We start from the raw sequence: 16,094 nt of genomic DNA, 5'->3' as shown, positions 1-16,094 counted from the left end.
GAAAAATAAACTTTCTTTGTTAACTGCAAAAGGCTTGGGCCATTTTCGCTACAGAAATGTCTCACTTAACCTAATGTAAAAATGGAAAAAAAAAAATTGAAAGGAAAAAAACAAGTTGAACTATTTGGAAGAATTATGATTATTTACCTAAGAAAAACAAAAAAACAGGTTTCGCTTTTTAATTTATAAGAACTTAGCAAAGTAGATAGAGTAATGATCAAAATCTAATACTCTACATGCAAATATACTAGGATAAAATATCCCATTCACAATAGAAAAAACAACAATAAAACAAAATGATGATGGAAACACACATACATAGAGGGCGGGAACAAGTGTTGCAAAGATTAAGCACCCCTTTAGGTAAATACGTATTAATATGTGTGTGTGTGTGTGCACAAATACGCATTAATATGTAGAGATCACACAGAACGATAATAGTCTCATTACCAGCATTATCGGCAGTAAATAGGCTCTTTTGAAGTGGCTATGATTAGAGAAAGCATCGGATAGGAGCCTGCATACAATCAATGATTCCTCAATCCTATAAATCAGTACGTGAGGCAGAGGCTGGCATTTACTGCTGAATGAATTCCTGTGCAAATTTAATTTATCCAGGCTCAGTAGCCATGTCTGTCAAGTGGGAACGATTATTTTACCTACTTGTATCTCTTATGTGAGTATTATGTCTGGTTGAACATATCGCCTTTCATAACACAACTTCGGTAACATAAGCTTTTTATTATTGTCCTACTGGGAAAATGTCATGTTTGTTCCCTCAACACACTGAGAATACAGGAAGAGGGTTGATAAGATATAATTCTAGAGGGAATAGACTGGAAAACTAAAATTTCTTAAAAAAATCAGCCTAAAAAGTAACTGCAGAGATAATCTAGATGTCATATTGCCTCTCTCTCCCCAAGTATTATGGGTAGAAAAAACAAACCCCAAATGTCATGAAATCATGGTGTTCACTGGCAGTTCCTGCCGAACTAGTTGTGTTAGGAGAGAAAGAGCCACAAAAGAGAAGAAGAAAAGACTCTAAGAGGAGATTGTGTTCTAATTCAGGGCAGTATTTATGACCGCTGGGCAGTGAGTCTATCATCGGGCCCAGCTCTTTGTGAAAGGATAATTGCAAGCATTCAAATTGGAAAGCATGAATGTTCCAGAATTTCAGTTATTTGATCTTTCTTCCCCCTCTTCTGTATATAGCATTTTAAAGCAAAATTTAATAATGTTGAAAGTATGCTGACACTATTATGCTTTTAAAATCATGAACAGTCTTCTAAGTTACTTTAGTGTCAGTGAGGAACCTGGCTTAAGAACTAGTTTATGTTATATTCATAATGAGGATTGAAGGGTTAGTAGAAATTTTACACTCTTGAGTAAAATCAGTACAGGAGAGTTGTTTGGCGACATATTATCCGTGCTGATTCCCAGGCTGTGGTAGAGCACGTGAATATTCCAGTGTGTTTAATAAATATGAAAAAAGAGCTTGACATGCCTTAGCCTGGGTTTCAGAATTTATATGAATCTTCTACTTTTTAAAAATTATTTGTGTATTGTAATTGGATTCAAATGGAAATATTCCAACACCTTGTGGATGATATTGAAAACTCTTCACCAATAACATTTTTTTTTAGCAGAAAAAGTGCAAGTAATTTTATTTTATTTTTTGAACATTTTTTTATTAGTTTCAGGTGCACAAAACAATGTAATAGTTAGACATTTATCATTTTATCCCTCACACAGCGACAACCCCCCTCCCCCATCCACTACCCCTCTGACATCGCACACAGCCATTACATTTCCACTGTCTCTATTCCTAATGCTGTACTCCACTTCTTGTAACCATAGATATATATATATATGTGTGTATATATGTGTACATATATATGATGTATATATATATATATATATATATATATATATATATATAATTGTAGTTGACATTTAAAAATGATCTGTGTAAAGTTGACAAACTTTAATATTCTAGGTAACAAGTTATCAGATTTTAGAATTGATTAAAAACATATTTAGATAAATAATTTGATGCCAGGAGAGATATCAATAGAGAGGAATCATAAACATGTAGCAAAATCATTTTGGATGTTGGAGAATAGACTGTTTGACGAGAGGTAACTTTTCAGTACAGAGGCCTGTGTTTTGAAACCTGAGTTTTTGTGGGGAACCAAGAGAAGCACAGTTCAGTACCACAGAAAGGCTGAGAGCTGGGAGGCCCTCTGGTATTTCAGAGGCAGGGCTATGGGATAGAGGATGGACAAGAAAGTTTCAAATGGTCTCCTGGATCTATCAAAATTCTACCCCCACCACCACCCTCACCTCCCACTTCCCACAGTTAGGAACTGTCACATTCTAGCATAGAACTGAAGTTTACATTCTGGAGAGACTTTACATTTCACTTTTAATTATTTAACCACGTGGAAGTAAAATTTAATAGGAAGCAAGAGATAGGAATCCCATTTTATTTTTCCAGATTTTCTCAGTACTGTTTACTAATACATCAGTCCCCCATTGAATTATAATATCATCTTCAACATGTATTATTTTTGTGTACACTCAGACTTGTTTTTGAGCTACCTATTTTGGAATTTTTCTGAAATGCTTGTTTTGTTTCCTATGTCTTTATTCCACTCTTAATATGCACTTTTAAATACTATAGCTTTAAATGCATTTGAAATCTGATATGTCTCCTTTTCACTAATCTCCTCTAGGTTACTTAGCTATTTGTGGATCTACAATATAAATGTGCTATAAATACTATAATACACTGCACATACACATGTGTAAAGCTTATTGAGATACTCAGAATACCCAACATATATTTAGTTGAGATTATATTTGCATATTAATTTTGTTAGAATTTACATTTCAAAATGATTAGTGGAATAGTTTCTCTATTCTTATCAACTGCCATTTCCATTATTGTAATTGTAAAGTCTTCTCTGTGGTTTTTATGCATCTTCTTCGTTAATAACTTTTTAGATACTTTATAATTCTATTGCTTCACTAAATTGTATCTTATGTTTTCTGAATTAAAATTTCCAGTATACAAATATAGCAAAGGAAACATTTTGACCTCACCAATTGGTTGAAAGAGGTTGTCTGTTGGTTTTTCCAATTAGATAGACCATCATATTATCTTGAACTAATGGTAGTTCAATCTCTTTTCCTCCAGGCTATATAGCCCTTATTTGTTTTTCCTTACAGCCCTGGCTGAGAACTGCAGCACTCTGCTAAACAGTAGAGATGGGAGCACCCTTGTGTTGTTGCTAATTTTGAAAGGCATGGCTTTGTTTTATCTATCTGTGTATCTATCTACCTATCTACCTATCTACCTATCTACCTATCTACCTATCTACCTATCTACCTATCTACCTATCTACCTACCTACCTACCTACCTACCTACCTACCTACCTACCTACCTATCTATCTATCTATCTATCTATCTATCTATCTATCTATCTATCTATCTATCTATATCATCTATCTATCTATCTATCTATCTATCTATCTATCTATCTATCTATCTATCTATCAATCATCTATCCATTCATCTATCATCTATCATCTATCTACCTATCATTGTCTATCTAGCTAATATCATAAAATCTATGCAAGCTTAAAGGCGTTTGTTTTTCCATTCCTAGGTTGTTGATGCAGTTTTTAATAAGTTTCTAATAAATTCCTGGGATAACTTCAACTTACTATAATGCATTACATTTCATTTGCTGTTGTATTTAGTTAGCTAATATTTTATTTATGATTTTTATATCTACAGTCATAGTTGGAATGATAATTATATTCTACTGTCTTTACCCCTTTTTAGGTTACACAAGATTAAAAAAAATGAAATTGGCAGCTACAGTTTTTTTCTGTTTTCTCTCTTGAATAAGATAGGAATTAATTTTTTTAATTAGTAAGATTTTCTTATTAAGTGATCAGGGTCTGGGGATTTTAGGGGCATGGAAGGGTCTCAATACCATTTCAGTTTCTTTAATTGGTTATTCAAGTTCTAGAGGTAGTTTTGTGCCAATGTTGACATTATATACATTTCTAAAACTTACCCATTTTATTGAGGTTTTCAAACTTGTTAGCATTCATTCAGTTGTTGAGAATATGGCCTTGTTGTTGATGTACTTCTTAGCTCATTTGTGAGCACTGTTTTCCCTCCCTTCCTCCAGAATCAGTCTCACTAGTACCAAAAGCAAACTACCAATACAAATAACAACATGAATGAATCTCAAAACTTATATCGAATAGTAGAAACCAGACACAGAAAGGTATGTTTTTAATGATCCCATTCGTATAAATTCTAGAAAATGCCAACAAATCTAGACTGACACAAAGCAGATTGGTGGTTGTCTGGGACCAGTTTAGCAGGAATTATATATAAACAGCAAAGGGTCAAGAAATATCTTTTAAATTAATGGAAATAGTCTCTATCTTCCTTCTGACAGTAGGTTAACGTGTGCAAATATTTGTGAAAACTTGAGTGGTATGCTCTAAATGGATGTGATTTGTAGTATATAAGTCATAGCCTATTAAAATTGATTTTTAAAAAATAACTCCATCATCTTCTAATCCCTATGCTGGTATTGAGAAGTCCAATATTAATATGATTCTCTTTACTTTGTTGCTGATTCATAGTGATTTTTATTTTCTATTTTTCTTCATAATTATTATATTTTATCACAGGGTATCTGTGATTCCTGAATCTTGAAACAATCACAGGATTGTTTTTTCTTCTCTACTTTTCACATTTTAGCACTGCATACAGCTTTCCAATTTGAATGTTTCCTTAATTCAAGGAAGTTTACCTCCATGATTTACCAAAATATTTCCCACTCCTTTATTTTCTCTTTTTCACCCCTTTTATTATGAGGGTCTTATCATCTGGAATTTGGCAACTCTGTTTTCACCATTTGTATTTTCTATTTCTTTATCCTTTTCTGCTGCTTTTTAGGAGAATTCTGCAATATGCTTCTCCAATCATATTCTTAAATGTAGTCCTACTGGTTTTTACATCCTATGTTTCGTCCTCCCTTTAATATATTTCAGTCTGTTTGGAAAATGTATAATTTCTTATCTCCTTAAATATGTTCAATATTCTTTTATACAATTTAGTGTCTGTTCTAATAACCTTGCCTCCGATGATTTGTGGCATTTCTTTCATGGTAGTTTTGTTGTTCAGATACTGGCCTATGAATGCATATTGCCCCGTGGGTATAGAGGGGCCTAGAACAGCCAGTTGAATGGTTATCCATGAGAAAAACAAAGGAAGCTAGAGTTACTTTGCTCAGAAGCACCTTCCCTCCATGGTTTGAGCTCTGATGTGACAACCTGGGAAATTTTCGGAGACTCTGGAGACAAGAGCAGCAATGAGTACATTCTGCTGCGTGTAACTGGAGAGCCCGTAGGGGGCAGAGATGGAGGGGTGGGGGGCTGGGGGACATCCCAGTTTGTCCTCATTCCTCTGGCGCCCCCTCCAGCTCTTCCTCACTGGGACCTCCACTCTAACAGATCCAGAAGAACACGGGATTCTTTGACCTCAGGGAGGGAAGAGCCACACCAGCCCCTGGACCTTGTCATTCCAGCAGCAGGGAGTGACAGGGAGTGAACTGCCTTCCAGCGAGTTCCAGGTGGTTCTTCCTCCTTAGGGCAGGTGGGTGTCTTAGCTCTGATCCTGTATCGCTCTTTATTTCCTCAAATCCTTCCACAACTACATAAAGTCTAATTTTTATCCCAGTGTTTATCCCATAATATTCTATAATATTCTCAACTATCTCCTCTATCAATGTTTTATGCCTTACTGTTCACATAAAGTATAGTTTACAGATATTTAAGTAATATAAAGATTTACATGCCATGTGGGTCAAGGCAGTCTTTTGACTGAAACAATTTTACAGCCAGTGATTTCTATGACTTAACTTTGCATGTTAAGAGAATTCAGTAGAGATGTCTGTTTCTTATAATAGCAGGGCATAATGTCACAGAGAACAGTGTTTCTATTTGCCATAAATCAGCAAATAGGTTCTTTTACTTGATCTTTATTTTTCCTTTATTTTTCCAACTAGATAAATACCCAGCTGTCTTACTCAGAGAAATGCATGATGTCCCATAGCATCTGAATATACATGTATTGAGGGTTAACTGATCTGGTTCATGGCTTCTGCTCAGTTGAGGTTAATTGGTGTCTCCTTAGTAGAGTCTCCTTCCTCAGAGACCGTGATGGTCAAGAGAACCAATGTCGTACTGTGCTAACAAACAGCTCAGAAATCTCAGTGGCTTTTAACAAACTGTTGTTTTTCACTCACACTAGGTATCTATTAGCAGATCAGCTGCAGCTTTGTTCCACATCGTTTTGACATCGGTCAGGGCTGATGAAACAGCCTGTCTATAGCTGTGAGAAAATAGCACTTACCAAATTTATGCCAGGAAGAAAACATGTTGCTTCCACTTCTTTTTTCCATTGGCGGAAGCAAGTCAGAAGGTTAGGATTGATATCAGTGGCAGGGGGAAGTCTATTTTTCCCCAGTGAGAGGGAAAGGGTATTTTCAGTGTCATAATACACCAGAGTCTATCTTTCTAGACATCAATTGTGCTTTCCTCCTCCCCTCCCCTGCAAGGCATACACACTCCCTTACCAAGAACATCAAGTAATAAAATCCTAATAACATCCTTCATCACATGACAGTCTTTACATCTGGTCTGGAGCTGTGTCTTTTTGATAAGAAGACCTATAAACTAAAAGCAAGTTAAATGCCTCGCCCACTCTCTGTATTTAATGAAGCAGTAGAAACAATTTAACTGCAATGAAAATTCTCATTTGGAAAAGGGAGCAATCAGAAGCAACCAGCCATCACTGGTCTGTATTAATCCCCCACACCCGCTGGGTGGAGATTTTGAGAAGCTCCTACTCAGTGTGGGGGATGTTGTTTAGGCCCTGATTGCACACCATGGGAATACACTTTCTTTCCGGTTCCCCACGGCCCTTGGCTCTACTTTCGAGATGTCCTTCCTTTGTCACCATTTCACTTTGTCACATCTGAGAAGGGCAGTGAGAATATGCCTTCCCTGGGGACTAGACAGCCTTCTCAGTCTGTTCTTTGTCCTTTGAGGTTTGGAGAACCAGTACTTTTTTTATGTTCTAAATAGTCCAACACTCTTTGGCCCATACTCATGACTATTGGAAATACAACCCTCTAAAAACTTAACGGACTTCTCAATTTTTCCTGGAAGCAAACATTTTTGAACAATAATGTGGTCTGCCTAGAGATGGTGCCTCTATTGTCTTTTTTACATAGAGTACCTGATGAACTCAATGTTTGTTTCTACCTGTCTCTTAGCTCTCATTTTGTATGTGACTTGGATTTGCTACTAGCAATAGCATTGGACAAACACTTAGAGATCCAAGCTTGCAGCTCATGTTTCTGGTAGACACCATTCCTGACCAAGGGGTCACTTGGCCTATATATAAACCTAAACATTGGAGGGGGTCTCAGAGCTACCAAGTGTGTTCACTAACTTTTGGCTCACCACCAGTGACGCTATAAGTCTGTCTTCTAGTAATTTCCAGGTGCCATGCTTTATTCTATCCACATATCAGCACACAGTAAGTATAAGCTGTCTTAAAAGCTATCACCAACCAGTCAGCAGGACTTCTTACTAGGAGCCAATGATTTTGCCTGAAAAAAATCTCTGGTTACTAAAACTATATTTTCATGTAACATAATTTTATTGTTTGCCCTCCTTTCACTGTTTTTTCTATCTAATTTGACATTTTCTTTTAATGTGTGCCTAGCAAACTAAATGGAAATTTCTAGACATCTGAGTGTCACTATAGAATTGAACAGTGCTACTATTCCCCTCATTTTAAGTAGCTGTTCTTCAGTATTTTGAAGATTATGTATTTACTGTTTTTTCTAGCTGCATTCCTGAATTGATTTTTAAAGGTATCATCTAAATCTCCTATTATTTAATGAATCATTTAACCTAATTGCTACATAGTTTTGCTACTCATCATGCTTTGTATGTTTTTATCTAAATGATCGATACAGTTTTGAAAAGGACGTAGCCAAGGGCAAAGCCAGTGGCATCCTACTGGAAACCACCTTTGCACATTGACAACCGTTAATCATCTCTTTGGGTTCAGTTTTTCCAATCAGCTACTTTCTAATCCATCATTTTGATCTTGCACTTTTCTAAATCTTGTCCACAAATGCCTCATCTGACATGATTTGTTCTTTGTGGGTCTATATTCACCTCCTTCTCTGTGGAACCATCTTTCAACTTTAATGATGTGTTCCTCAGAAAGGAAGGCAATAAGCAGAACCTTTGTCCAACTTTTAAAAGTGTAATAATTGTTTGTCACACTTCAAACTTGTGGTAATTCTAAGTTTCACTAAGTTTCCTCAAATGTTTTCAAGAACATGTCCATGATAATTTATTTGCAAATTATCTGAGCAACTTGGATGCAAATCCATCTGTTTTAGCAGACATTTGAAATAGCAAAATATGTTAGTACTAGAATTCTCCTCCCCTATCCTAGGACTCCAAGTCCTTTTCACTAGTGCTCATCTACTTGTCTCTATCTGAGAGTCGTTATAGAAACTCTATCCTCTTTATCTCACTGTTGGTCCTCAATGGAACAAACCCCAGGCCACGTGTTTGCTAGTCATTGCTGAGGTTGTATCTAAACCAGCCATTATTTTACCTTGCCACTTCGGTAGTTAGTTTCTTTGCTGAATTTAGGTTAAACTAGAAAAGCGAGCACTGCAACGTTTAGATGTCACAATGTTTCCATTAGATTTAAGAAAGGAAGACAGGTCTTGTCATGGAAAGAACACTGAGTGTGTTCAGGGATGTGAGGGTTTGAGGACCAAACCCCAAACTCTCAAGTTCTATTTTTGGTAGGTCATAAGATTCTTTGACCTAGAGATCTGTAAAATTATGATTTTTTTTCTAAGAGTGATACACCATGAAAACACCATGTAAACTACCTTAAAATATGGGAAACACAAAGCATTTTGCTATTGTTATGACTCAGTAATATCAAGTTGATACAAGAAGCAAGGATAGGAAAGGGGAAGTGAAAGCAGCATGTTGAGAAGCGAGAGAAACAACGTTATATATACTGAGACTGTGTTTCATTGACTTAACCCATACAAAAATTAATAGCTGGGAAATAGTCTATTCATTCATCTTTAGTAATTAAAATATGTTAATGATAAAAAAAAGTCAAAATGAGACAACAGTGGCATAAATTGAGTGTAAAAGGGAGAATTTTTTGTAGTATATTAACATAACCTGACAATATGTCACCAATTGGTGTTTTGAGAAAATTTCAGGGTTGTTTTTTTTTTTAACTTCTTAGGTCATATTTTAAATATATTTGTAGTTTTTCAAATTTAAAGAGTTTAATTTGTTTCACATTAAAGATATTTTGATGTGGAATTGGGAATATGTTTCTTTTAATCACTGGTTTTTTAAAAATTGACATTGAATTGACTTCACAATGAAAATTATAAAAAAAACTGGCTGAGGGCATATATTTATTAATTTCCTTTATGTTAATACTTAATTACTTACAGGTATCCCTGTTTATAATTTAAAAATTTAAAGTGTGAAGTCACGGAAACTTTATCCATGAAGTTTTCTTACTGCCATTTTTTGGAGGCCAAAATATATATATTTATCTTCCAGAGAGAGGCTAACATATAAAATTTATTTTTTCTTTCCTGTTTACATATTTTTCATAGATCTTTGTAGCTTATGTGCTTTAAAGAACGGGGAAAATCACTGTTATTAGTATTTCAACACATTTGAGACATCAGAAGATACAGGATAATACTTAATAACAATCAATACCATAGTATCTCTAACTTACTGTTCATATTAAGTTAATGGGCAGTTTTAATATTTAAAGAACTAGCCATTAACATTTCTTAAGTGGAAATATATTTTAATTTTAAAGACATTTAAACTGTTTAGTAAAAGAGATCTTTAATTGTGCATTCATTACGAGTTAATCACTTTTGTAAAATATTACAGCATAGTCGAGCTTTAACTCTGAAACCTGCATAATTCCATTTAAAGCAACATTATTGTACTTTGCTATGATGACACTTAGTCACCTTGTCCTGATTATTTGATTTAGTCCAATTAAAGTCTGTGTCATGGATTTAATATACATCAAAGCATGGTCATTGCAGTTAATAAAACTCGTTACTTAGGAGTATTAGCTATTCATGTCAGTTTCAAACACGTCCTCCAGAACACCCACTCAGAGGGATCGGGCAGTGTGCGTGCCCCATATTTGCTGTGTGAGCTCGGAAAGAACGAAAGACCTGAGGACGGTTGTGTGTGTGACAGTGTGTGTGCCCGCGCACACACACCCATGCCTGTGTGTCCGTCAGCTTGGGCCATTTTTTCCCATCAATGTGCTTCTTTCTTTCTGTTCTGGATACTATGGGGGGAATTTACCAAAACCTTCACCTTTCCTCCTTCACCGCAAGCTAAAAATACAGGGACACTTAGTTTAAATTTTCTTTGTTCCCTGGGTCACTCCTCCCCGAAGACGGACAAGGTTTGGTGGGAAGGAGGATTGGTGGAAATGGAGAAGGGATGCTCTGAAAGCTCTCTCTTCAGAACAATTGCTGTCCTCTCCCATGTAAATGACTTCCCCATTCAGTGGTCACTTGTCCTTAGCATAGTAATATGAAGGCCACTTGGCCACAAATTCAAGCTCCATTCTCCATTTAACTGTCATTTTAATTAAGCTGATACTTTGTTTCTATTTTTATGATTCTTATACCTTACTTTTCAATTAATTCCAAGCTATTAGTACAGAGAGGACTAATTACTTTGGCCCTTTTCCCACAAGTTAACAAATAGGTTTTTTCCCTTCTTTGTATCCTTCCTTTAAAATTTCTGATTGAGAAGTGGGTATGTAACCATAGAGAGTCCTACTAGGAACTTTTTTACCAGAGCACGTGGGTAGATAAGAGTGTGCATTGCACTGCCAAGCCACCCATTCCGAGCAGTGGCTTTCTGGTGGGGCAGAGCCTACGGAGACAAAGAGGAAGAGCAGCCCCCAGTGAACACAGACCTAAGCCACGTGTACCTCTGTTCTTATATTGTACCTGCTTTTGTTTTCACTCACACGAGCAGATAGATTTCCATGGGTCTTTGGACTCGCTTGAAACGGATTTCTATTTTTTGCAATAAAGAGAGACTGTCAAATAGAAGTAACTGAGTAAGGAACACAAATGCCCAGACATGAAATTGGCTGGGAATCCCTGACAGTGAGGATGTCTCTATTTCCAGCTAAATGATGGCAAATTCATGTTACGCAGTGGCAAGACGTCTACATAAATTGTTACCTACTTTGTTCAGTACTGTGCGACTATTGACTGCTGAGGGCCGTTTTGCAATCCTCTTATTTTTTTTTGACTGCTCTATTGAGGAACAATTTATGCAACATAGAATTTCCCCCTTCAAAGTATACAAGTCACTGTATAAAAATTATATTTCAGCATACTCACAATTGTGCACCCACATGCATAATCTACTTTTAGAACTTTTCATCATCCCTCCCTCCCCAAATCTTTATACCTATTAGCAGTCAAGTCCCATTCTCCCCAACCCGTCCCATAGCCCAGGCCTAGGCAACCACTAATTTACTTTCCATCTCATAGACTTGTCTATTCTGGCCATTTCACATAAATGGAATCATGTTTCACATTATCTATGCTACAGTGTACTTTATATCTTTTTTTTGCCTAATAATTTCCCAAAGTGTGGATTCTGCTACATTCTGTTCATCCATCCATCAGTTGATGGGTAGAAGGTTATTTCACTTTTTATCTATTACAAAAAACTCTGTTACGAACATTCACGTAGAACTCTTTATGTGGGCATGCTTTTGGTTTCTCTTGTATACATAAGTAGGAATGGAATTGCAGTCATGTTGTAACTCTATGTTCAACATTTGAGGAACTGCCAAATTGCTTTTCAAAGAAGTGGCAACATTTCACATCTTCACCAGCAACTTATAAGGGTTCCAGTTTTTCCACATCTCTACCTGAAGTGGTATTTCATGGTTTTGCCTCACACTTCCCTATTGATACTGAGCAGCTTTTCATGTCTTACTGGTCATTTGTATGTCTTCTTTAGAGAAATGTCTATTCAAATCCTTTGACCAATTTCTATTTTTTTAATGTTTTAATTATTTAGTTGTAGAAGTTTTTCTGTATTCAGAAAGTGCGCCCCTTACAGACATGATTTTCAGATATGAGGATAAATACAAAATAAAATTTTCTTTCATCATTTAAAAATAATTGACTGTCTAAGGAAATAATTGTGAAAATATTTTGAGATTTATAATATATGTAGAAATACAAATGTCTGAGTTATATAACACATGTAGGAAATAAACCAGAACAAAGGAAGTAATGGATGAAATAAAAGTATAATGCTGTTTGTTTTTCACACTACAGGTAAAGTGGTATATTTTAAAAAAAAAATACTGTCCAAAGTTAAGATATATAATGTAAACCCTACAAAAATCTCTTAAAATATCTATAATGAATAACATGATGGTAGACACACTGAAGTTATAAAACACCAATTTCATCTAAAAAAATGGCAACAAAAGTGCACAAATGGGTGAAAGAACAGATGGGACAAATAGAAAACAACTAACAAGAGGATAGGTTTAACTCCAACCATACTGATGTTACATTATTCATAACTGGTATAAACATTTCAATTTTTTAAAAAAGAGAGATGATCACATTGGATATTAAAAAACAACCAAGAAACATATTTTCAACATAAATGTGAGAAAGTATACATTTTATTTTTGTTTTTTGAAATCATTCTGATATGTGTGAAGGTAAAATGATGCGATTTCTCTGATTTGCTTTAAAATGCTTCGGCAAAAAAGAAAAAAAAAAAGAGAAAGAAAAAGAAATATGCACATAGAAAAGATAAGAAACTATGGTAATATATTGAGTTCCAGGGTCTGATTGATGAGTATGTGGGTGAGGAACTGAATCTTCTCTATTTTTGTGTATGTTCAAGTTTTGAACAAAACACTTACAATCCATGATTCTATGGGTTGCTTTATCTCGTCTTTGGCAGTATCCCAATTACAAATTATTTCTCTGAAGCTAAAGTGAATGACAGCAAAGGCAGGGGAAAGCTGGGGTGCAGTGGATTTTGGCCGAGGAGCAGAACCGGGGGTTCAGTGATCTTATGTCAACCCTCAGTGACAACATTAAGGGTTACCTTCCACTGAGGGCCTGGCTCACGAGGTTCAGAGGGGAACAAAGGGCACAGGCCATTTGTTTGATGATCGAAGACAAAGAAAACCTCCCACTCTCTGGCCCTGTGGTCTCAGATCAGAAGCCGCCTCAGATCAGAGGGCGGCCGCTCAGCGTAAAGCTTGGTCTCAGGAAGGCCAAGCAGGGAGAACGATCAAATAATTTCTGTGAGCATCTTACGTTTTGATTTTCCTAAGTTAGCTAAAAGGAAAAAAAAAAAATGTTTTTCACTAAGTCTGAGTCGAATTTTCTGTTGCTTGCAAATAGCATCTCCCAAATGATACATTTCAGGGGACCAGATCTAGGGGAAGCCGGGTTGATGGATGATGAAAACACTTGTGATCTTTGTTCTGAAGTCCTGGGTATTTCTGGATGATCGAGTGCTGTGTCTGGATTGCTCTTTCTGCAATGTATAAGTAGCAGTTCTTGTTTTATTATTTTGTTTTGTTTTGAATTGGAGCACTCACATTTTCTTTTTATGCTACATACTGATGTGCTTGGGGCAGTAATTAAATTTATTGTTAGCTCTGATTCTGGACACCAAGGAGTGACGTGTGGAACTAAAGGACTCCTAGCACCCAGCAGGAACACACACACACACACACACACACACACACACACACGATAAAATTTCTTTATATGAGCAGGATATATGTTTGGAATTTTATGTGTGGAAGAAGGAATGCTGGTGAGGTTTTGGTGGCGCTCTCAATTGTTTTGCTGGGAAATCCAAGAGCTGCAGAAAGAATCCTTTTTGAGGAGGATTTCTAATCTGATAGAATATGAATCTTTGGTTCCTGGTGGCCATGTTGCCATGTCTGCTCTAGAGAAAGAACATATGTGTGATATGGAGAGAGAATGGATCCCTATGACATGGGAGAGGCCCTGTAGCCACCATTTCTGTATTCAAACTGTATCTAGCTGTTTTGGTTCATTTTGTAGTTTACTGACATTTAAGCTGAGACTGTCATTTGCCACAAATTAACATTTGAACTACATGGGCATTTTCTGGAGAGAGTTGGGGAAGAGACTCTGGAATAAGAGACATGAGAAAGACTTGAATGCAGAAGTCAAATACCCCATTCTTTAAATACTAATGTTGCAAAGTCTGGAGGCTGAAAATGGGGTCCCTTCCCTCTCTGTTTCTGTCTCAGTTCCTAGGATGCCAACAGCCAGTATTATGATCCCAGGTGGAAAACAAGGGAGTTCTTTTCTGAGGATATTGGCCAGGTCAAAGTAAATACCCATAGATACTTGTATGTAGGGTTCCCATAATGACTAATGTCTCCCATTGTACCTTTATTTGTTAACTCTATGAGAACAGAGACTCCAGTCAGCTCCACAAATACCCCATTAATAAAATACTAATGAAAATATAAGAATCCACAGATGTTCAAAGATATATGGTGATTCCAAAAAGAAACACTCCAAAAGAGAAAGAGAGAAATAAATAGAACTCAGAAGAAATAGAATTCAAAAGAATTCTTAAAAATTCACTAAAAAACAAACAAACCATTACTAGAATTAGCATATACTTATGAAAGATTCTTCTAGAAAGTTGAACTAAAAAGTAAAGAGGTCAACAATATGTGAAAGACCAGAGTGTTAGAGTACAAATTTGGAAGTTCATACCCTTGAACCAAAATAAAAGGGAAAAAAAGGCAGCAATAGGAAAATTTCCCAAACCTGAAGGAAATGAATTATCAGATAGGAAGAATACCGATGAATGCAAAAAATACGCACTAAAGACAGACACACGTCAGGCATTTTCAGAAAAATTTCCATCAGACGCACAGAGATAAAAGAGATCACTCAGGAAGAATGAGGGATCGGATTGACACCCATCAAATGGTCTGACAGCAGCACTGGAAGCTGGATGACAAGAAATCAGTCTTTTAAAATTCTAATGAAACATGATTTCCAAACTATCAATCAAGAGTGAGGCTAGAATTTTCAAACATGTTAGAGCTCTATAAATTTATTTCCCGGGCAACGGTTCTCATTAAGCTTTTGGAAGATGGGAGCAGACTGATGTGAAGATGGGCTTGGATCTGGGAGAAAAAGAGACCTGCCGTAGAAGCAGAGGAGAGAGGGAACGGTGAAGAGAAGGCCTCAGACAGCAACTGTGCAGCAAACTAGCAACCAGGCTGCACTGCAGCGGGAGGAGAGGGATCTAGAAGGAATGTTCCCAGGAAAGTACCACGAGAGCAGAGGGATGAGCCTGGCCACTCTCAGAGGTGGTTTCGGTGCTTCCTCGATATTTGGAAGTGAAGGAGCTGTAGCTATGGAAACGACAAGGTAAATTTTCAAACATGGCACTATTACCATCCATGAAAAAAAATCATGGGATAAAGGAGAAAATATAACAATAGCACACAAAATAATAACGTAACCATTGAAAAGCTAAAATTGTGATGAGAGAGGAGAATTATGTGTGTAGTAGAGATATAATAGAACCAAATCTTAATTTTTCATAAAAACATGTTAATTGATACTATTTACCGTCTACTCATCAGCAATATCAGTCGATGCAATTTTGGGATAAAGTCACTATTATTAGCTAAGGAAAGTTGGGAGTAGTTGCCACTTGCAGTTCCAGTCATAACACAATAGCTAGAATCAGACTTTTCCGCCTGCCATACTTACTTGTAGAAACTGGAAAAAATACATAAAACAATTATTTTGGGCATTGAAGCGCAACTGAGGCAAGGCCATGATCATCTTAGGTGACCCCCAGTTACCTC

This window comes from Rhinolophus sinicus, chromosome 4 (assembly GCF_057876585.1).
Source record: "Rhinolophus sinicus isolate RSI-liver-muscle chromosome 4, RSI-T2T, whole genome shotgun sequence".
Lineage (NCBI taxonomy): Eukaryota > Metazoa > Chordata > Mammalia > Chiroptera > Rhinolophidae > Rhinolophus > Rhinolophus sinicus.
This window is presented reverse-complemented; position numbering follows the sequence as displayed.